This window comes from Rhinoraja longicauda, chromosome 35 (genome assembly GCF_053455715.1).
Source record: "Rhinoraja longicauda isolate Sanriku21f chromosome 35, sRhiLon1.1, whole genome shotgun sequence".
NCBI classification, from domain to species: Eukaryota; Metazoa; Chordata; class Chondrichthyes; order Rajiformes; family Arhynchobatidae; genus Rhinoraja; species Rhinoraja longicauda.
The window spans coordinates 13,236,217-13,261,148 of record NC_135987.1 but is presented as its reverse complement, the minus strand read 5'-3'; positions in this window follow the sequence as shown (position 1 = coordinate 13,261,148).

The following is a 24,932-nucleotide window of genomic DNA, read 5'->3' as shown; positions in this document are numbered from 1 at the left end:
ATTCTTAAACTGTGGCCCCTGGTTCTGGACTCCCCCAACATTGGGAACATGTTTCCTGCCTCTAACGTGTCCAACCCCTTAATAATCAGTCTGAAGAAGGGTCTCGACCCGAAACGTCACCCATTCCTTCTCTCCCGAGATGCTGCCTGACCTGCTGAGTTACTCCAGCATTTTGTGAATAAATCGATTTGTACCAGCATCTGCAGTTATTTTCTTATGCCCTTAATAATCTTATACGTTTCGATAAGATCCCCTCTCATCCTTCTAAATTCCAGTGTATACAAGCCTAGTCACTCCAGTCTTTCAACATATGACAGTCCCGCCATTCCGGAAATTAACCTAGTAAACCTACGCTGCATGCCCTCAATAGCAAGAATATCCTTCCTCAAATTTGGAGAAGGTTAGTTTAGTTTTTAGTTTAGACATACAGCATGGAAACAGGCCCTTTGGCCCACCGAGACTGTTCCAACCAGTGATCCCCGCATACTAACACTATCTTACACCCACTAGGGACAATTTACAATGACACCGAGCCAATTAACCTACAAACCCGCACGTGTTTGGAATGTGGGTGGATATCGGAGATCCCGGAGAAAACCCACGCAGGTCACGGGGAGAACGTACAAACTCCATACAAACAGCACCCATAGTCAGGATCGAACCTGGGACTCTGACGCTGGAAGACTCTACCACCGCACCACCACGTCGCCTTTTCATTTAATTTCATATTTCATTTCACTGGGACCACTTTCAGGCAATGTTGATCCAGTCTGTTATAAGATTCATGTTAAGACATTGCAAATCTTAGCCAACTCTCTGACCCGCTGTGTCCATTTCGGGAGATTAACAATGCAACACTTATCAAATTCCCAGGCTCGATGGTGTGAGGAGCTCTACAAGGAGTCAGCCTGGCTGAATCTCTGCAATAAGTCAAGCACTGTAATGGTGCATTACTTCAGTTGGGCAGAAACTTGATCTCAGCGGCCTGTGCTCAGACTGATAGACCAGTGGCAGCACAGAACATTCCTTTCTGAAACGTGGCTCCATTGGAAAGTAAACACAGGCGACGCGGGATAGATTTGTAAGTGCTCCTATTCTCACGTCAAGCATTACAATCCTCATGTCCAGGAAAGAACTGCAGACGCTGGTTTAAATTGTAGACACAAAATGCTGGAGTAACTCAGCGGGACAGGCAGCATCTCTGGAGAGAAGGAATAGGTGATGTTTCGAGTCGAGACCCTTCTTCAGACTGATATCAGGGGAGTGGGCGGCACAGTCCTCATAATACATGAGTTCTTATAGCAGAATTTTAGGGCATTGTTGGCTTTTATTTCTAATTGCACTTTGGGTCAACATCACTAAAATAGACCATCGATGAATTTGTGTCATTGGAATATCACCTGCACACCTTGAAAATACGCCTGCACTAAATTCTTCTTCTTCTTCTTCCTCCTCCTCCTTCCTCCTCCTCCTTCCTCCTCCTTCCTCCTCCTCCTTCTTCCTCCTCCTCCTTCCTCCTCCTCCTTCCTCCTCCTTCTTCCTCCTCCTCCTCCTCTTCTTCCTCCTCCTCCTCTTCCTCTTCCTCTTCCTCTTCCTCTTCCTCTTCCTCTTCCTCTTCCTCTTCCTCTTCCTCTTCCTCTTCCTCTTCCTCTTTCTTCCTCCTCCTTCTTCCTCCTCCTTCTTCCTCCTCCTCCTCCTCCTCCTCTTCTTCCTCCTCCTCTTCCTCTTCCTCTTCCTCTTCCTCTTCCTCTTCCTCTTCCTCTTCTTGGGTTTGGGTTTGGCCCATGAAACCAATATAGTAACGAAACCATCCTGTCACCACTCGAGAGCGGTCCTAACCTACCATCTGCCTCATTGGAGACCCTCGGACTATCTTTAATCGGACTTTAGCTTGCACTAAACATTATTCCCTTTATCATGTATCTGTACACTGTGAACAGTTTGATTGCAATCATGTATAGTCTTTCCGCTGGCTGGACAGAACGCATCAAAAAAGCTTTTCGCTGTATCTCGATACACTGGATAATATACTAAAAGTTAAACTAGACGTGGAAACTGCAGATTCTTCTAGGTTTAGGCCAAACATTGGCTAATGGGGTTGGGCAGGCATGTAGTTATATTCAGCAGAATGATAAACAATTCTACTATGCTGTGAGGATATGAAAAAGCACCACATAAATGTAAGTTTTCCTCTGTTGGTGAAGACCTCAGTCTTTTCTGGATCTCTTTGAAAAGCAGCCGGGAATGATTGTTGACAGCATCCTTCAAGCAGCTCAGCCTGAAATTCAAATGCAGCCTTAAGAGATGAAATGTACTTTTCTACTGCTAAAAATATAATGGCACAAGGCTTGGTTTCCACTGGAAGTACAGAACAAAAGACTACGGAGCCTGCCGGAAAAAAAGCTGTGCAACATGAAAATTGCTGGTCAATCTGTTTGTAACATCAGTCTATTTTTAAGGTCTATTCCCCTGGACCTTGTCTAGTAAGAGTTTCAATGTATCTCTGTCACAAGGAATATTGATTGTCAATCTGCCCAATAGGCAATAGAGGAACATATAGGCTGGTGTGTTTGCCACAGGCATTTCTAATTTGTGTTTTATTTTCTTTCTGTATTTATTTTCCACTTTCGGGAAAAAATGGCTCTGCATGCTCCAAAGCACTTTCGAATTATTGGATTATTACAGCACTAGAACAAGCTATATGCCCTTTTGGATAGTCGCATGGATGTACAGGGATTGGAGGGATATGGATCATGTGCAGGCATATTATGAGTTGGCCTTGGCATCATGTTCGGCACATATAGTGTGGGTTGAACGGCCTGTAACTGTTCTATGAAGTTGTACTGGCCTGGTCTCTCTCATTCTCACATTTCCCATAGTTCTGCAACTATTTTCCAATGAATCGGAACCATCAAATCTTGAGAAACAGGGGAGTTGATTTGCCTTCTGCTGTAAAGTCAATTTTAAGGCAGATGAAATTCAGTGTGGGAAAGTGCTTTTGGCAATACGAATAAAGCCGTAGATTATTTTCTAAATGGAGAGAGAATCCAGAAATCGGAGGTGCAAAGGGACTTGGGAGTGCTGGTGCAGGATTGCCAAAAAGTTAATTTGCAAGTTGAATCGGTAGTAAAATTCAATGTTAGCATTTATATCAAGAGGACTGCAATAAAAAAAACAGAGATGTAAAACGGAGGCTCTATGAAGAGCTGGTCAGGCTGCATTGGGAGTACTGTGAGCAAATTTGGGCCCCATATCTGAGGAAGGATGTGCTGGCTCTGGAGAGGGTCCAGAGGAGGTTTACAGGATTGATTCCAGGAATGAGTGGGTTAGCAGAGATAGACAATTTCTTGATTAGAACGGATGTCAAGGGTTATGGGGAGAAGGCAGGAAAATGGGATTGGGAGGCAGAGATCAGCCATGGTAGACTCGATGGGCTGAATGGCCTAATTCTATCTCTATAACTTGTGAACGTGTGAACGTGTGAAGGCAATGTGGTAATTAGGTTCTTTGATCATTTCCTCCTCAGTTTTATTTTTGCTGTATATGACGGCTTTAGGATAACTGAGGGACATGCAGTGAATGCACCTCTGTGGCTTCACATTTCTCCTTGGTTGCTGACACACAGCAGAGGTTGATGAGCAAATACAATCTGTAGTTCGAACCATGGGCAAGAATGGTTCAAAGGTTTCACAGGGTTTCAGAAAACAACAGATAGTGAAGTCGATTTCAAGCAGTCACACCTCCGTAGTGCACTGATCTGTACTTCATTTTAAGTTTATTTCCAATGCTTCTCCATCTCTTGAAACCTCTTTCCACCCCACAAATTTATCAATTGCTGCGGGAATTTACTTTGATCCTTTGCATCAACAGCCTTTCCGGGGGAGAATTATTCAGATTTATATCACTCTTTCTGTGAAACAGACACACTTTGCAAAACAAGATATTTTAGTCGGATTGTATCGCCATATCCATCACAATAATTCTCAACCCGAAACATCATCTATTCCTTTTCTCCAGAGAGGCTGTGTCCCGCTGAGTTACTCCATCTTTTTGTGTCGAACTTCGGTCTAAGCCAGCATCTGCGGTTCCGACCTACATAATCATTCCATTCCAGCCTTGCGATGACTTCCGAACGTTTTTCTTCCTGCTTCCTGCAAATAGGTTCCTATTTGTTCACTTGCTGGGATTTCTAAAGACATTCTACTTCAGATCAATGTTTCAGATCCTGAAGAGTTTAGGGACCGACAGAGTAAGAAGACTCAGACATTGAAAGGCCATTGGTTGGGGATTCTCTCGATGATTCCTAGTTTGGTGATTTTGAAGAGGTGTGTGGATCAGGACAACACTTTGTGCATAGCCTGCCCAATGAGCTTGCTTCTTCTTAGACTATCCGCTGGATCACGACACACCTTGCAACCCACTCTGCTGACATACAAGGTCAATGTGGCAACTGCAGACTCTTCCACAGGTGGGGCCAATGTGATTAATTGGACCAGGTGGATGGGTGGACTATGATGTGCTCACTCATACCATCCTGAATGCTCCTTCTCCACTTAGAATGGCCAAGGGCCAGAGATTCCTCGGAATCGGTGGAGATGGTGCATTCTTTCAAGAAGGTGTTTGCAGCATTTCCTTTGCCCTCTGGCCACCTCTTCCCTTGATAGAACCTGGAATAGAATATTTTCCCTTTGTCGGGCACGGAAACATCATGGCCAAAGTGTGACCACGTTGTGAGTTCATCTACAAAGAAGCTTGCATTCCAATAGCACTTATCAAGCCAATAGTTATCCAACTATTTCTTGCACCCAAAGAAATAGTTGTCAGGGCTGTAATTTAGGAAAAACACTGCAAAGAGCATGGGCCAACCCCTATCTCTCCACACAGCGCAGACTGCATCCTCTTTAGACTTTACAAAATTGACATTGAAGCAGAATTCTACAATGCCAGAGATGTGTCTTTGAATTTATGTGAGCTTCTAAAGGTCTTAGATATCATGAAAACATTGACCTTTACTCGTGAGAAGGCTTGAGTTCTTCATCCATCGAGCATGATCCATTTAACACGGATTTTGTTTCTGAATGACAACCTCAACCAATTTGACTTCTCAATTCCAACGAATCAAGAGAGAAAGACAACACTGAAAGCTTTCGCTTCAAAAGTGAAAGAAAACACTACTTACCTCAATGTTAGTGGTGTTCAGCCAGCGAGCTTAGCTGACTAGATGCCAGTTACATTTTCAGGCAGCCAATGTTCCATCAATCCTTTAGAAATTCCAACATTTTTCAGACCCCATTTAGAAAATAGCCATTAAATCCTTCCACAAAATGACCTTTCTCCTGGTAGATTTGAATTAGCAAGAATTTCAGAATTGTAAAGATCTTCGTTATCCCTTAACCTACTGTGTATCCACCAAAAATTACATCAGAGCACATCTCAGTACATCATCAATTAAGCAGATTTTTTAATCTGATTTCAAATTCCATCATGTCAGATGTGGAATTGGAAATTGAATTAATAATCAGGAATATATATTTTTTAAATGAACAGCTAGTCTCCGTAACGGGGTGACCATTATCGTGACCTTTATTGCTGTAGAACTCATCAGGATCGCTAATGGCCTTCAGAGCAGATTCTCGATTCTTACTTGGCCCATTAGGGATGGGCAAAGAACAATGTCTGCGGCTCCAAATGAAAAGAAAAACACTCACTAAGCAACATCAGGGGAGGTCAGATGTCATTCCTCATGTTCGCTGATCTACACCCACTCTCCGTCGAACAAATCTTAATTCTCAGACTTGCTGCCTGAAACTAATTTGTACATTTTCTCTGCGACCGTGCAAGTTTCCTCCAAATACTCCGGTTTCCAACCCACGATTCAAAGACATGTGGATTGGGGGATGTGTGGTTAATCAGTCACTGTAAATTGCTCCCAGTGCATTTGGGAGAACTGGACATGAAGGTGGGAGGAATCAAAAGAGATGAGTGTAGGGTGGCTGTAAGCAGCGATTCGATGGTTACACGGACTTGATGGAGCGAAGGGCCTTTTCTGTGAGGTATTATTCCATGGAGGTTAGACCCGAAATGCTGGAGTAACTCAGCAGGACAGGTAGCATCTCTGAATAGAAGGAATGGGTGACGTTTTGGGTGGAGACCTTTCTTCAGACATGACTGTAAGCCTCCATTCTTTTTAAACCTCATCCTCATACTTACCTCAACATCTTTATCCCATCTCCGTTGCACTGGAATTTAGAAGGATGAGAGGAGATCTTATCGAAACGTATAAGATTATTTTGGTCTCCAAATTTGAGGAAGGATATTCTTGCTATTGAGGGCGTGCAGCGTAGGTTTACTAGGTTAATTCCCGGAATGGCGGGACTGTCATATGTTGAAAGACTCGAGCGACTAGGTTTGTATACACTGGAATTTAGAAGGATGAGAGGGGATCTTATCGAAACATATAAGATTATTAAGGGGTTGGACATGTTAGAGGCAGGAAACATGTTCCCAATGTTGGGGGAGTCCAGAACCAGGGGCCACAGTTTAAGAATAAGGAGTAGGCCATTTAGAACAGAGATGAGGAAAAACTTTTTTAGTCAGAGTTGTGAATCTGTGGAATTCTCTGCCTCAGAGGGCAGTGGAGGCCAATTCTCTGAATACATTCAAGAGAGAGCTAGATAGAGCTCTTAAGGATAGCGGAGTCATGGGGTATGGGGAGAAGGCAGGAACGGGGTACTGATTGAGAATGATCAGCCATGATCACATTGAATGGCGGTGCTGGCTCGAAGGGCCGAATGGCCTCCTCCTGCACCTATTGTCTATTGTCTATTGCCTATTCTCCAGCCCTTCAACTACCCAGGATCATTGTGTTTCTCCAACGCTGTACCCCTTGCTTAGCACTGACTGATGGATGTATGGCTGTGAAGGGTCTTTAGCCAGAAACCTCCCCCCAAACTTCCTTAGCTTTCTTAGTTTAGTTTAGTTTAGTTTAGTTTAGAGATTCTGTGCGGAAACAGGTCCTTTGCCCCACCGAGTCCGCGCGTGTTGCTGCTTTACAGCGAATGCAGCGCCGGAGACTCAGGTTCGATCCTGACTACGGGTGCTGTACTGTAAGGAGTTTGTACGTTCTCCCCGTGACCTGTGTGGGTTTTCTCCGAGATCTTCGGTTTCCTCCCACACTCCAAAGACGTACAGGTTTGTAGGTTAATTGGCTGGGTAAATGTAAAAATTGTCCCTAGTGGGTGTAGGATAGTGTTAGTGTACGGGGATCGCCGGGCGGCACGGACTTGGTGGGCCGAAAAGGCCAGTTTCCGGCTGTATATATATGATATGATGATATGATATTAACAGTATCTATACACACGAGGGACAATTTACAATGCCAATTAACCTACAAACCTGCACGTCTTTGGAGTGTGGGAGGAAAGCAGAGCCTTCGGGAAAAACCCATGCAGGTCACGGGGAGAACGTACAAACTCCATACGGACACCACCCATAGATGGGATTTAACTGAGTCTCTGATGCTACAAGGCATCAACTCTACCCTTTCTTTTCAGAAACATAATAAAACCTAGTTTTCTGACCACAATTTGTGTTCATGCCAGCGCTTCTTGTTATGTAGCTGAAGTCAATTTAGTTCAGTAATGCCCCTGTGAAGCATTGAAACATTTTACAATATTAAAGGCACAACATATAAACAAGTTACCATAATTTTTCTGCATTTAGCGCGGTCCTCCTTATTTCTTCTTTTGTTTCTGTCCATTGAGAATGTGGCTTCCAGTGCCTAAATAAAATTGCCAGTATAAGAAGAGATTTTTGGTTTTTTTAAACCAGTATTTTGCCCATTCATTGTTACAATTTCATTCATTTTTTTGATGGAATTAATAATTGTGTTGATTTTATAGTTGGTGATGTCATGGTGGGATTTGTTCTTCATCATAATAGAGATTTTCGCTGGTTTGAAAGTAAATGGCAGATTGTTCTATTCAAATATTTCTGATGCCTGTTTTGATTATTTTATTATTTATTCACTGCTTGACATGGTGGCTTGAATAACATATTGTTTACAACCCACAGAACTCAAGGTCAAACTGTGTTTCCTTAAGCTAATGACATTGGGGTCATTTGCATATTAATATTCATCTTCGCTACAAAATTAAAATGAAAATTATCTTCACGCCTGTGAATGATTTTCACATTATATCCTTTGCCTTCAGCAGTTTGACCATCGCATTCTTCCATCTCATCAGAAAAGCCTTGCCAATTCTATCCATCCGAGCAGATTATTAATCATTTCACCTGGCAAAGGCCGACGTAGTTAAATTACCAAGTGGTTAGCAAGAACATAAGGTGTAATGCAGATAATGGAAATCATTACATCCTCAGATCCACTGCCTATAGCCCACTTTAATCATCTCTCGAGCTAATATCTGCTCGGTGGTTGAAACAAAATACGAGCGATGTTATGTTGTCCTCCAAGGATTTCCGAATCTGCAGAGAGTGAAGAATCAGACTACATAAATGGGCAGTCAGCTTAACCTGATCTTCACTGGAGCTTGTAGCCATCTGTCTCCTGTCAATTCCACTTGTACCATTGCTCTGCAGTAGTCACGGACTGTGCTGTGCCTCCAACCGAACGGTAATTTTATATGGCAGTCTAACAGAGCATTTTTTTGTGCGTGATATTGCTTGCAATAATTCATAATAAAGCCAAAATTGCGCACCTAAATCACTGCGGTCTTTCAGAACTAAAGGAATGCCTTGCAATATTATTCAACTGCTCTACCCCATCCCTGTGAAGGACGGAGAGGCCAAGAGAGATTTTGAGTCCAAGCCGGCTCAAAGGGCAATCCCATTCCCCACTATTTTACAGGGAACTGTAGATGGGGGAATCTTGAGTAACACACAAAGTGCTGGGGTAACACAATGGGTCAGGCAGCAGTGGAGGGAATGGTTAGGTGACGTGCTGACGAGTCTATATTAAGTGCCTTGTCATTTTCAAGTTGAAGAAGAAACCAAGAACTTGCTGCGAGCATGTGTTTAACAAGAAATAAAAAGTGACACCAGCACAGTGATTTATACGGGAAGCTCTGCTCTCTATTCAACTGCAAGGTCGGAAATTCTAGCAGAATTCAACAGGAGATGGACCGAGAAAGGAAAAATAGGGCACTAAAGTTATCTTGCAAGCTACGTAAAAACAGACTGTGGAAGCTGTAAAAAGGAATAAAAATATCAGTGAAGACAAATTAAGGTCCCTTACAGCCAGAAACAGGAGAATTTACAATAGGAATGAAATAGCACAGCAATTAAGCAAATTCTTTGGTTCCACCCACACAGAAAAGGAGTCAACTAACTTCTGAGAAACACCATGGACAAATATTAATTTCCTTTAATGCCTTCTTTTCATTAGACTAATTAAATGAAAAAGGAAATTAGTATTGGTGTGAAACAAAATGGCGCTGGTGAAATGAATGGGACTGAAAGCCAATTAATCCCCATGGTTTGGTAATCTGCAACCCAAAGTACTGAAATGGGTAGTCATTAAAGTAGTGGATGTATTGGTGATGACCTTCCAAGATTCCATGGATTAGGGTTGTGTTCCTGCAGATTGGAGAATGGGAAAGGTAACCGCAGAAGAATGGAGAGACACATGGAGAACTGAAGACTATTTAGCCTAACATCTGTAGCAGGATAAATACCAGGGTCCAGTACAAAGGAAGTGGTAATATGACATGGAGAAAATATGGAATTAGATGAAGCCATCTTGAATTTATGAAAGGCAATTCATATTTGAAAAAACTGTATGTGTTTTTTTTAGGATAAAATAAATAAGTCAAAGTCAAAGTCAAAGTCAATTTTATTGTCAATCCTCAGCCAGTTTACACAGACAGAAAATCGAAATACCGTTTCCCACAATCCCGAGGAACAAAGTGCATAAAACTAAGTTAAAATTAAAAAGGCACAGCAAACAACAATCAACATAAAATATAAAATATAGTCACTTCAAATGCGTTAAAAAATTTTTTTTAAAGTGTCTGGTGCTGGATGTGCATGTGTGTGGGGTGTTAAAGTCCAGGTCCAATAGGGGCAGGGGAGAGAGGAGGAAGGGAGGGGAGAGAGTTCAGCATCCTGACAGCCTGGTGGAAAAAACTGTTCTTTAGTCGGGTGGTGCTTGACCTCAGGCTGCGAAACCTTCTCCCTGAAGGCAGGAGGGTGAAGAGGCTGTTGGAGGGGTGGGAGGGGTCACCCACAATGCTCAATGCTTTGCGGGTGAGGCGGGTGGTGTAAAGGACCAGGAGTAAAGGAGACGTCTCACAATGAGAGGGATGTGTTTAGCCTGTTAGAAGATCTTTGAGGTCTCACATGGTTGTCAGTGTGTAGCATTAAAGCAGACGGGATGGGATGGCATGGGTCGATAATTAGTTGTTAGTAAGGAAACAGGGAGGAGGAGTAAATGGGTCTTTCTCAGGGTTTTAGGCAATGATGTGGGCTACTCGAAAGATCAGTGTTCATTGGGCCCAGCCGTTCACGATATGGGTTAATCATTTAGACGAGGGGCCAAAGTATTTCCAAGTTTGCCAAAGTCAGAACACTGGGTGGATTCATGAGATGCAAGAAGGATGCAAAAGGGATTCAAGGGTATTTCGACGTATTGGGTGAGTGGAGAAATACATGGCAATGCACTGTATCACATGGATAGATGTTTATTTTGCTGGGAAACAGAGAAGCAAATGAGTATTTAAATGGTGACTGGTAATTGGAGACGTGTAAAGGAACCTGGGGCCATTGATCACCAGTCACGGAAAGGACACATACAGATGGACAAGCAATGAAGAAGAGAAGGAAGCGGATGTGAGGCAACAGTGTTAGTAAGAGATAGTTGGGAGAGATGAGCTAGGCTCAGAAGATGTTGAATCCATTCAGGTGGAGGTTAAAAACACTGAGGGAAGACAATGTTAAAAGAGGCACTGTATAGACCCCCCAAAAGTAGCTATACTATAGTGTAATCCAACATTTAATGAGGGTGATCAAAAAGAGTATTTCAAAATCATGGGCAACTTTAATCTTTATGTAGATTGGGTTAATCACCGAGGAAAAAGTAGCAAGAAAAAAATGCTCTAAATGCTTTCAAGATTGTTTCCTAAAGCAATATGTTACGGATTCATCCAGGAAACAGGTTATCTTGGAGCCAGCAATGGGTAATTAGGTGGGTTTAATAAATTGCAGCAGACTAAAAGATCCCCCTGGTACTTTATTTGATAGAGAGAAATTTGGATCAAAGGGGGGGGTTTTAAACTTAAAATGTATTACAATGAAATGAGGATATAATTAGTTAAAATACAAAGAGCATAGAACATGGAATAGTGCAGCATGGGAATATGTCATTTATCCCATAATGTCTGCCGAACATGTCAGTTGAACTAACTTCATCTGGCCGAAATCATCCACTTTTCTCCAAACCCGACCCATTTGTGTGCCTGTCCAAATAGCTGTAAATGGTACTGTTGTATCGGTTTCCACCATCTCATCTGGCAGTGCATTCCTTTGAGTGTAAATCTTCTGAGTTCTCTACCCCAGAGGGCAGGGGGTTTCAGTTAATGAGTTCTGTAGATTTCTGATGATCAATAAAATTGAGGGATATGGGGAGAAATGGCCTTGAGATAGAAGATTGGCCACGATGAACAGTGCAGCAGGGTAGATTTATTGAACTTATTGCATATGAAGTATCTCATGGATACATGAAACACAATGATAAAAAGGAATGGCAGTTATCAAGGGGAGCCAAGGTAATGAGGGAAATGGAGAGTTGGACCGTAAAGAGAGAACAAGGGGTATACTCAAGGGATGATGGTAGGGAGATTCACACAGAGCAGACAGAAAATATGAAAGAAGATGAATGAAAAAGAGGAAGGGAGGAAGAGAAAGTAAGAAAGCTGGAAGGTGAGAAGCAATAAGGGAGGGAGGATGGGGGTAAGAGGGAGAGAGGAAGAGATGAGAAGGGAAAGTGGAGCAGAAGAGGAAGGAGAGGGAAAGGAGAGGAGAAGGAAGGGGAAAGTTAGACAGTGAGAGACAGGGATGGGGAAGGCAAAGGGTGAGGGAGATGGCAAATGAGAAGGAGGGGACTGAGAAGGGGAGAGGGAAGGGGGAGAGAGTGGGAAGGGTGGGGACAAGGGAGGGAGAAGGTGAAGGTGAAGGAGAAGAAGAGGGGTGAGAGAGGGAAGATGGAGGAGGAGGGGGTGAGGGAGAAGAAAAGGGAGACAGTGAAGGTAGATGGTGAGGGAGAAGGATGAGAGGGTGAGGAAGAGGGAGGGGAAGGTGGAGAAGGAGAGGGAAGGGAGAGGAGGGAGAGAAGATGGAGGGGAAGAGGGAGAGGAAGAGAGCAGTTACATTGGGAAGTAGTGGACACAACATGGTCGGTGCACTGTTGCCGGGGTGGCAGTGTAGTTGGGCTCAGACATGGCACAAAGACAGAATCAGGAGTAATACCGTGAATTCAACATAAGCAAAGAAAGAGCAAAATGCAATTTTTTTAATAATTGATTACATGGAGTGGAATATTGAGTTCACGGGTACTAATAGGGATTAGTGTCGAGACTGTGGACATCGGGTTGATTGGTGGCATGTGCAGCGGGGAAGAATATGATTGCGTTTGTCACTTTCATTTTGCTGTCTGGCAGGAAGGTGGTAATGTCAGGCTGGATGCTAAAGCACATCACATCGTAGCACTGCACACAGTCCCATAATGAGAAACTGAACCACACAATGAAATATTTAGATCACAGTCAGACCCTTTACTGACTCACCATCACATGCCGTGACATTTGCAAATACAGATGAAAAGCAATTAATCCCAAGGTTATCTAAATGAGGTCTCCATCAGTCACAGAATATCATTCCACGCACACACACCAGGGAAAATCTCCTGCATGTTGCACACTGCCTCCATTCACGGGAAAACCGCGATTCGATATCTTGGTTGTGGAGTCGACTGTGATTTAAACCCTGACTGTTCAGTTTATTGTAAGAATATAAGAAAATAACTGCAGATGCTGGTACAAATCGAAGGTATTTATTCACAAAATGCTGGAGTAACTCAGCAGGTCAGGCAGCATCTCGGGAGAGAAGGAATGGGTGACGTTTTAGGTTGAGACTCTTCTTCAGTTTATTGTCATGTGTATTGAGGTACAGGTGAAAAACTTATGTTGCATGCGATCCTGTTCGCAGAAAGACAATACATGATTACAATCGAGCCATTTAATGATAAGGTACATGATAAGGAATAACTTTTACTTTAGTTTAGTTTAGTTTAGTTTACTTTAGTGATACAGCGCGGAAACAGGCCCACCGACCAGCGATCCTTGCATATTAACGTTATCCTGGACACACTAGGGACAATTTACATTTATACAAAGCTAATTAACCTACAAACTCGAGTGTGGGAGGAAACCGAAGATCTCAGAGAAAACCCAGGCGGTCACGGGGAGTACGTACAAACTCCGTACAGACAGCACTCGTTTGTACAAGACAAAGCCAGTAAAATCCAATCAAAGATAGTCCGAGGGTCACCAATGAGGTGGATAGTAGTTCAGGACTGGTGGCTAGTTGTGGTAGGATGATTCAGTTGCCTGATAACAGCAGGGAAGATACTGTTTCTTTTTTGACTTTGTTTCTTTTCGGCCCTGACATGTTAATCAGCCCCATCTCAGAATGACTGCTGCATTTTTTCCTTTGAATGTAAAGCAGCAATTTTTATATATTAGGCTACTTTTTAATGAATCAAAACTCCAATCCCAACTCGCTCCAAGTTCCATTCACCGAAAACCCCTCTTCTTGCAGACCCACATTGGCTGCAAGTTGATTAACAGCTTAATTGTGTTCATTAGACATTCTTCCGTACCTCACCCTTCCGATGTCTAATTTCTTCCATAGCTCTCCATGATGTCTGCACTTCTCCAATCCTGGCCTGTTGCACATCCTTATCAAGAAATGGTTGAGGCTAAAATCCAACACAATCTGATTGAGTACGGGTGTCAGGGGTTATGGGGAGGAGGCAGGAGAATGGGGTTGAGAGAGAACAATAGATCAGCCATGATTGAATGGCGGAGTAGACTTGATGGGCCGAATGGCCTAATTCTGCTCCTATCACTTATGAACTTATGAACAATCGTTTTCTTTGGCTTTCAACAGCACGTTAGAGAAAGTCATCTGGATTTATCTTTATGACAGTCTAAATGAGGTGGGAGTGATAAAGTAATATATCAGGTGAAGCTCACGTAAGATGTGCAGCTTTGAGAGGATGTTTGGCCAATGTAGACTGTAAAACTAAAAGTCTAAGCCCAATTCATGGCAATGAGATCACCACTCACTGAGAAAGGCTCAAAGCAAAATCACATTACCAACGGACCCTTGACTTTGGAGCCCAAAAGCTACGGGCGGCACGGTAGCGCAGCGGTAGAGTTGCTGCTTTACAGCGAATGCAGCGCCTGAGACTCAGGTTCGATCCTGACTACGGGTGCTGCACTGTAAGGAGTTTGTACGTTCTCCCCGTGACCTGCGTGGGTTTTCTCCGAGATCTTCGGTTTCCTCCCACACTCCAAAGACGTACAGGTATGTAGGTTAATTGGCTGGGTAAATGTAAAAATTGTCCCTAGTGGGTGTAGGATAGTGTTAATGTACGGGGATCACTGGGCGGCACGGACATGGAGGGCCGAAAAGGCCTGTTTCCGGCTGTATATATATGATATGATAGAACCTGGAGGCGAAGTCAATGCAGAATAGATTGACGAAAAGGGAACTTACTTTAAGATGTGGTAATTGACTATTGAGATGCGTTGTTATTCCTTGAATTATCTGAACTGATTGCTGTCCAATATTTATACGGTCCTTTCTGATGGTCACCTGGCTATTTTGGCAGGTGGTTTGCATCATCATTGCACACAGTCCTACTGCATACCATAAGGCACGTGCTCGTGTTATCGTTGCACGACATGCCGTACAATATACCCAAATAGTGAAAGGCTTGGATAGAGTGGATGTGGAGTGAATGAGGATGAATTTCTTTACTCAGAGGGTGGTGAATCTGTGGAATTCTTTGCCTCAGAAGGCTGCAGAAGCCGTGTCAATAGATATTTTTAAGGCAGAGAAACATAGATTTTTCATTAATACGGATGTCAAGGGTTATGGGGAGAAGACAGGAGAATGGGGATAGGAGGGAGAGATAGATCAGCCACGATTGAATGGCAGAGTAGACTTGATGGGCCGAATGGCCTAATTCTTCTTCTATCACTTATGACCTTATGACTGTAATTTGTACTCATAATGTCCCCATGTTGTGTGCTAACGTTGAAGTGCGCATTGCACTTTGCCCCCTTGTGCTACGATTGAACAATGTACAGAATGAAATATCCTAACATTATTATTGCACTGTGATCTACTTTAATATTGTCATTGCACAGCATATTGTACAAGGTATGCCATGATGACCATTCAGATTTAGATTTAGATTTAGAGATACAGCGCAGAAACAGGCCCTTCGGCCCACCGGGTCCGCGCCGCCCAGCGATCCCCGCACATTAACACTATCCTATACCCACTACGGATAATGTTTACATTTACCAAGCCAATTAACCTACGTACCTGTACATCTTTGGAGTGTGGGAGGAAACCGAAGATCTCGGAGAAAACCCACACAGGTCACTGGGAGAACGTACAAACTCCGTACAGATAGCACCCGTAGTCAGGATCGAACCTGAGTCTCCGGCGCTGCATTCGCTGTAAGGCAGCAACTCTACCGCTGCGCCACCGTGCCGCCACATCTATTCCTTACATCTATTGTTCAGCAGCCAGAGTATTTTATGGCGTAATATAGTTTGTCAGGAAAATGCCACTTGGAATGGTGACCTTGCTAATACTCATCTCTTCTGAAAGTGGGTCACACTCATTGTAATATTCACCCAGCCATCATTAATCTTCCCCTGCCGTTGGTGGAATCTGGTGCCATCAGCTTCTTGTTAGTAAATGAAAACGCGTTACATGAGGGAGGGTTTGGGGAGGATAAACTTTTCTTATTAAGACTCCTGAGTAAAAAAACCTCCATTGCCCTCTCTAAACAATACTGATACCTTCTCTGGACAAGCCTTTTGCTTCAGTTTAACCTCTTTCCCACTTTTCAAAGTTAACTTCTCATCTTCAGTTTGGTTTGCGTGTGGATCATTTTATGTTTTATAGTTCATCTTATTCTCACTCATTGTTGTTCTCCTCCTGTTGGAATATTTAAAAGGCAACTTTCGTCTCTGCTCCATGCTCTATCTATTGTTATGCCTTATGTCAGTCCTGCAAAGCTGCTGCGTTTAACCCCTCCTTCCTTGTGCCTTACTCTGTTTTTTTTAGTTTAGTTTAATTTAGTTTAGTTTAGTTTAGAGATACAGCACAGAAACAGATCCTTCAGCCCACCGAGTCCGCACCGACCAGCGATCCCCGCACATTAACACCATCCTACACACAAGGGACAATTTACACTTATACCAAGTCAATAAACCTACAAACCTGCACGTCTTTGGTGTGTGGGAGGAAACCGAAGATCCAGGAGAAAACCCATGCAGGTCACAGGGAAAACGTACAAACTCCGAACGGACAGCATCCGTAGTCGGAGTCGAACCCGGGCCTCTGGTACTGCACACACTGTAAGGTGGCAAATCTACTGCTGTGCCACAGTGCCACACTATTGTACCGTATTGAACTATCTTATTAAAAATCATATGCCCTGCCCATTTAACTAAGGTTTCGCATCTTTACCACCTTTCACATCCTGCAACTCTCTCTCGCACTGTATTTTCAAACTTCCAGTATTTTCTTCTGCATTCTTGCGACTCTTCACAAGCATCGAGGCTTAAGTACATAATAGAATATAAAAAACAAACAACAGGAAATAATTCATTGTGCAATTCTAAACTGTTATCTACATTATATTGTTAAAATTTAATTGAGAAAACAGTCATCTCAAGGATACAGGGTGGCAGTTGTTCAGTGTTTCCAGAGGCTAAATCATTGGTTAAAAACCTTATCATTAAGACGAATAAATCTTTGCATTAAACTGACATTCCAATGTAATAATGAGGGAGCCCTGAACTGTCAATGGCCCTGACAGCAGAGGTCCCATCCAGTCTCGGGTGGAGATAAAGATCCCACAGCACTATTTTAAAAAAGAGCAGGTGAGAACTGATCAACATTTATCCACACATTGCTGCAAATTGGCTGGTAACTTTCAGATATTACAATGTGACCAAGTTTCTAAACTCACTGTTCACCCTCTTCTCCTTTTAACTCCATTTCCCCCTCTCCATTTCCCCTTAAACAATCACAGGTTCCACCCCCCACTCTCCCACCTACCCTGATCTATGCAAAGAAACCCTCCTCCTAGTGAATACTTCAGCAGTTCCTTTGCCGAGTTCAGAGGCTATGAAGAACTATTACAACAGTTCCTGTTATTGCAAACATACCGCTGGGAGTGATATAAATGGCCAAGATACATCACGGTACAGTGAGGTAGTGGTTGAGCTAGTGCCTTACAGCACCAGACACCCAGTTCGATCTTGATGAAGTTTGTACATTCTCCCCGTGACATGAGTGGGCTTTCTCCGAAATCTTCGGTTTCCTCCCACACTCCAAAGACGTACAGGTTTGTAGCTTAATTGGCTTGGTATAAATATAAAATTGTCCCTAGTGTGCGTAGGATGGCGTTAATGTGCAGGGGATTGCTGGTCGGTGCGGACTCGGTGGGCCAAGGGGCCTGTTTCCGTCCAGTGTCTCTAAACTAAACTAAACAAAGCATCAAAACCCCATTCCCCATTAAATCGAATGCTCGAGATAGATAATCATTATCTAGTCACCTGCAGGATGACCTCTGGAGACGTTGCCTTCCCAATTTTCGGTTGTCCATGGGTAACAAAGGTCAAAGCTGACACTTCAGCTCTGAGGGAATATTACCCAATCAAATGTCCACACTTTTAAATGAGATACTATCATGCACCCTGTGGCACTGCCTCCCACATAGATGCCTCCCACACAAAGGGATTTAAAGGTAAGGGTGCTGCCCCTCCATTAGCTGCAGGCAAATGAGGCTAGCATAGAGGGACACCTTGGTCGGCATGAATGAGTTGGGCCGAAGGGCCTGTTTCCGAGCGGTATGATTCCATGGCTGTTCTAGCAAAGACCTGCAGGGCGTATGGAGAGAAGGCAGGAACGGGGTACTGATTGAGAATGATCAGCCATGATCACATGAATGGTGGTGCTGGCTCGAAGGGCCGAATGGCCTACTCCTGCACCTATTGTCTATTGTCTAATACTCAGTTCAGTTCAGTTCAGTTTATGTCACAGAATATCATTCCACACATACACACACACACACCAGGAAAAATCTCCTGCATGTTGCACACTGTCTCCAATCAATGGAAAACCACGATTCGATATCTTGGTTGTGGAGCCAACCGTGATTTAAAACCCTGACTGTTCAGTTCAGTTTTTTAATTGTCACCTGTACCGAGGTACAGTGAAAAGCTTTTTGTTTGGTGCTAAACAGTCAGTGGAAAGACAACACATGATTACAATTGAGCCATTTACAGTGTACAGGTACATGATAAGGTAATAACGTTTTGTGCAAGGTAAAGCCAGCAAAGTTTAACTCTGTTCTTCTACACACGGATGCTCCCTGACCTGCTGAGCGTTGCCAGCATCAGCAGGTTATTTTTCAAAATTTCATTGAATATTGATACTCTGCTTGGCTTCACGCTATGAGGGAGGAATTCATTGATCGCTGGAATTGCACGGGTTGACACGCAGACTCGGGGCTTGTCAACATTGGTAATAAAAGCAGAAAATGCTGGACAAATTCAGAAGATTAGGCAGCATGTTCACTTATCCTGATTTCATTTCAGATTTTCAGCATCTGCAGCTTTTTCTTCGCTGTTACATTTCTGGCTCGTACGTGAATGGAAGGTGTGGTGGAATGCCAAATTTGGAGCATTACCATCTGGGGAAATAGCAGATCCAATGAATAAACTGATGTCCTGTCTCAGTGGGGATATCACTAATGTCGTAAATGCTTTAAAAAGAATACTCAGCATCGTAAAAATGAATGATCACATTGATGTTCGTAGGAGCCCAAAATTGTCTGCCTCTATCTTACCAGTGACAACTCTTCAAGGAGTATTTCACTGGCTGTGAAATGAGAATGGATATGACTGGCCTTGTAGCGATGAGAATCTTTCTATTGAGTAAAAGAGAGAGGGAGTAGAGGCACCTCAAGTGGAAGTGTGTAGGAAGGAACTGTTTACACTGGTTTACACTGAAAATAGACACAAAATGCTGGAGTACCTCAACGGGATCGCTAGATGGAAGGAATGGGAGACGTTTCGGGTCGAGGCCCTTCTTCAGACTGAGAGGTCTCGACCCGAAACGTCGCCCATGACCTACCTTCCAGAGATGCTGCCTGCCCGCTGAGTTACTCCAGCATTTTGTGTCTATCTTCACCTCAAGTGGATGGCTGGAACTGGTGGACAGGAAGGTTTAAGATTGTGAAGATGAAATGTTGCAAACAGACCTGTTGACAGGAGCAGGCTGGTTTATATATTACAGATATATTTCACCTTGTCTTCATTCCCCAGTCGAAGTTCTCGCCGCATTGCCAATCGAGTTTCTATTATCTCACTGGCCTGCTCGATATTTTCCCTGACCTCCTCAACTATTAACTACAGACCGGACTTTACAGGGGGTGTGACGGGTGCCCGCTCAAAGCTATTAGAAGCCTTTTGCCGACTCTGCCTTTTCATCAAATCTCCTAAAGTGCTACCACGTCCGAAATGCCAAATATTGACGTATTTTGGTAATTAGTCAGGGACCACCTGAGGTGAAGTTAATGCAAGTGGCAGAGCGGGGAAAGGTTCATTTATTGGTGCTGTGCCCTTATTTGACTCATCGAGCCCTGCGTTTGCAGGAAAGGGTTGTTACATGGCAACAGAAGCAACCATTCCGGTTTCCCGGTCAAGTGCAGTCCATATTGTTTACTTGTAGTTAAAAGTCTATACCTGGTTTTATTTCATAGGGACTGTGGTACTTGACATCAGCTCAAGGCCTTGATTTAACAGCGTAGTCCAAAAACGGTTCAGAGCTTATTCATCGTTCCATCACTTTGTCTGCACATTAATTGAACATCAAAATCTGAGTTGACGCACAAGAGCTCCGATGCCAAATCAAAATCCAATATTAATGCTAATTGAAAGCAGTAAAATAGCTTTATAACATCTCAGTATTGGTGTACCTAAAGACTGTTCAATTAATGGCAATGCAATACAGTTGAGATATGATAGAGGCTACTGTCAATACGGTGCAAGACATTTACAGTAACAATGATATGTTTAACTCTAACTCAAGATTCAAAAGAGTCAAGAGTGTTTTATTGTCATATGTCCCAGATAGAACAATGAAATTCTTACTTGCAGCAGCACAACAGAATATGTAAACATATAATAAGTATAAACAATATAATAAATGAGAATAAAACGTGTGTTTATATGTACACATACCCACATATACTTATATGTATATATGTATACACACACACACACACACAGACCTATATATATATATATATATAGTGTAAGAAAATAACTGCAAATGCTGGTACAAATCGAAGGTATTTATTTCACAAAATGCTGGAGTAACTCAGCAGGTCAGGCAGCATCTCAGGAGGGAAGGAATGGGTGACGTTTCGGGTCTGAAGAAGGGTCTCGACCCGAAACGTCACCCATTCCTTCTCCTTCTCTAGGTAGCGGTAGCGCAGCGGTAGAGTTGCTGCTTTACAGCGAATGCAGCGCCGGAGACTCAGGTTCGATCCTGACTATGGGTGCTGCACTGTAAGGAGTTTGTACGTTCTCCCCGTGACCTGCGTGGGTTTTCTCCGAGATCTTCGGTTTCCTCCCACACTCCAAAGACGTACAGGTATGTAGGTTAATTGGCTGGGTAAATGTAAAAATTGTCCCTAGTGGGTGTAGGATATTGTTAATGTACGGGGATCACTGGGCGGCACGGACTTGGAGGGCCGAAAAGGCCTGTTTCCGGCTGTATATATATGATATGATATGATGATGATGATATATATATAGATATAGATATAGATGTGTGTGTGTATATATATGTGTGTGTGTGTATATTTATATATATATATATATATATATATATATATAATGTCTCTCTCTATATATATATATATAGCTCCATATGTGTGTATATATGTCTATACATATATATATGATGTCTCTCTCTATATATATATATAGCTCTATATATATAATTGTGTGTCTGTAGAGGAGAAGGGGGGGATAATAGGGTGGGGGTGCTCTTGAGGGAGAAATTCGAGTATTTCTGTATTTGTGAAATGCTTTAAAACCTTCCATGGACCCAACAGACAACCAATATCACCCGCACACTTTGGAACACTTCTAATGCTTTATTCAATGGTGGAAACATTTGCCTTCTATCACCTTAAAATGACTCTAAACCACCCAAATGTTTATAGAAATTTAGCGCTAGAACAGGGTGTTCATCTAATTGGTTCAAGTTGACATTTATGATCCACATGAGGCTCCTTTTATTTTGCTTCTTCTCTATCGCCGTCCAAATGTTCCTTTGTCTCTTATCTTCAACGGGTCTATTCCATTTACGTCATTACTCATTGTGAAAATGAGTTTCACATTCCCACCACACGCCAGGTTACAGTCTTCTACTGAAATCCCTGTTGAAGTCACCGGCCACCTTTGTGTATTAATGGCTATTTTTGTCTGTCCTACTAAACCCTTTAATAGTTTTTGAATACTCCTAACAACTCCAATTTTACATTTAATGTGCTCAAGTCAGCAGAGAGTACTGAAGAAATGGGAGCAAGAGAAAGCCATTAAGCCTCCCAAACTCACTGCATCATTTAATAAGGTCATGGTGGATCAGACTGCGAGCCCAACTCTTCATTCCTCCTAAGACAGACACAAAACTGCTGGAGTAACTCAGCGGGTCAGGCAGCATCTCGGGAGAAAACGACACTGTCCTCCTTACAAACACCTAAGGCAGAGATAGATAGATTCTTGATTAGTACAGGTGTCAGAGGTTAGTGGGAGAAGGCAGCAGAATGGGGTTAGGCAGCTTGTTCCATACACCCACCACCATTTGCGTGTCTTCTTAAAATGAAAAATTTGTAACATTCTAACTCAGACAGAAATAAGCAGAGGTAAACAATTCACCGACAGCAAATGTATGTGCAATGTACAGTCAGAGGCATTCACCACCCCTAAATATAACTTTTATCTATCTTTCACGGTATGGTGTGATTAATACCCATAGCAATGTACAGTCTGGTCATTTTTACTGTTTATTACATGGGTTTTGCATGTCAACATTTTTCAGCAGCACCATTTGGTTACGTAACTGAGATCGAGCTGTGACCAAGGCTGGGATTCCCAATAAATTATGATTTCTATACCAGTAGAGCACTTAGAGCTTCAAAACAATGCTGTGCATCTTTTACATATTTCATCAAAAACTGAAAATGGCAGGAACATTCAGCAGGTCAGGCAGTGTCCATGGAAAGAGAAACCAAGGCAACGTTTCAGATCAAAGCCCCTTCATAAGTCTGAATTATTCCGGTCTCACATCGAGGCACCCCAATAGGTAATAATAGACACAAAGTGCTGTAGTAACTCATTGGGTCAGGCAGCACCTCTGGAGAACATGGATAAGTGAAATTTTAGGTCAGAACCCTTCATCGGTAGGGTCCATGTTCTCCAGAAATGGTGCCCAACCTGCTGAGTAACTCCAGCATTTGCTAAACTTGCATGTGCAATTCCTTGTGATTGCCCCAACAGGCAGTTGGCTGAAGAAGGATTAAGACCTGAAATTTTGCCTGCTCATTCCCTCCACTGATGTTGGCTGACCTGCTAAGTTCCTCCAGCACTTTGTACAATATTCCAGCATCTGCTGTCTCTTGTGTCTCCACCAGGTAGTGCTTAAACCACGTGCGCATTAGTTTGTGATTGCTTTCTGCACTCAAGTGAATTACTTGAATATTGCATGTAAACACACTACGCTCACAAACTAGTGAGTTCCAACACCCTGAAGAACATAGACAGCAGCAGAAGGAAAGACCATCTGAAAGCTTCCCTTCAAATTCTGACCTGTGGATGTGTCACTGTTCCTTTGCCATCACTACACTGAAACCTTAGATCACACCACTCAACAATACTTCACCATAAGGATTAGAAGGTATTACCTGCAAGATAGACACAAAATGCTGGAGTAACTCAGCGGATCAGGCAGCATCTCGGGATAGAAGGAATGGGTGATGTTTCGGGCCGAGACCCTTCTTCAGACTGACGTCAGGGGAGGGGGCGGGACAAAGATAGAATGTAGTCGGAGACAGGAAGACTAGTGGGAGAACTGGGAAGGGGGATGGGCTAGAGAGGGAAAGTAAGGGCTATCTGAAGTTAGAGAAGTCAATGTTCATACCGCTGGGGTGTAAACTGTCCAATCGAAATATGAGGTGCTGGGCCTCATTCTGACAATGGAGGGAGGTATCACCTACAAGGAGGGGTTGGACAAACTTGGATTGTTTCTCTGGAACAGAGGTTGAGGGGCGACCTGATAGAAGTATATAAAATAATTAGAATTGTAGATAAGGTAGATTGTCAGAACCTTTCTTCCCAGGGTAGAAATGTCAAGGACTAGAGGCCATAACTTTAAGTTGAGAGAGGCAATGTTTAAAGGAGATGAGTGGGGCGAGTTTTTAATTTTTTTTTTACGCAGAGTACCAATTGCTTAAAGTGCGCTGGCAGGAATGTTGGTGGAGGCAGATACGAGAATGGCATTTAATCCGATTTTAATCGGTTCATGGATTTGTAAGGAATGGAGGGGTATGGATCACATGCAGGCAGAGGAGATTAGTTCAACTGGGCGTCATGATTGCAACAGACATTGTGGGTCGAAGGGCCTGTACCTGTGCCAAGCCGCACTGCTCCATGTTCTAATGTTTTAAGGAGAGCAGTGTTTCAAAAAGGCATACCTCAATGACCTTCTTGTGCAATTGAGTGTGAGCAGGCACGGTGTAGGCAACTCTTACACCCCCAAAACAATTTCCATTTATATTATTTTAAATTAAAAAAATAACAAAGAGGCTGACATATTCCCGGCCATTTTCTCAGGTCTAATTATTGTCATATGCAACTTTCAATAAAGGTCAACACAACATCATCACTATCATGTAGTCCCTGGTAGCATAAAGAGCTGTTTTCATTACCTTATAATGATCTGCAGCATGCAGCATGTCAAGGATAATAAATGCCAGGACTGCTTTAAATATGTCCTAGACCAAACACAATTCAATAAGTAAAATTACAGATCGAGGTAATTTAGCACCAGAAACTACAAATCCCCAGAGGACATAGAAACATAGAAACATAGAAAATAGGTGCAGGAGTAGGTCATTCGGCCCTTCGAGCCTGCACCGCCATTCAATATGATCATGGCTGATCATCCAACTCAGTATCCTATACCTGCCTTCTCTCCATACCCGGCACGGCAATGCAGTGGTAGAGTTGCTGCCTTACAGCGCCAGAAACTCGGGTTTGATCCCGACTGCGGGTGCAGTCTGTACGGAGTTTGTGCGTTCTCCCCGTGACCGCGTGGGTTTTCCCCGAGATCTTCGGTTTCCTCCCACGTTCCAAAGACATGCAGGTTTGTAGGTTAATTGGCTTGGTATAAATGTACATTGTCCCTAGTGTGTGTAGGATCGTGTTCATGTGCGGGGATCGCTGGTCGGTCAAAGGGCCTGTATGTCTAAACTAAACTAAACATGGGACAACAAAGACTGTGGTAATAAAGGTTAAATTGCCACGTCA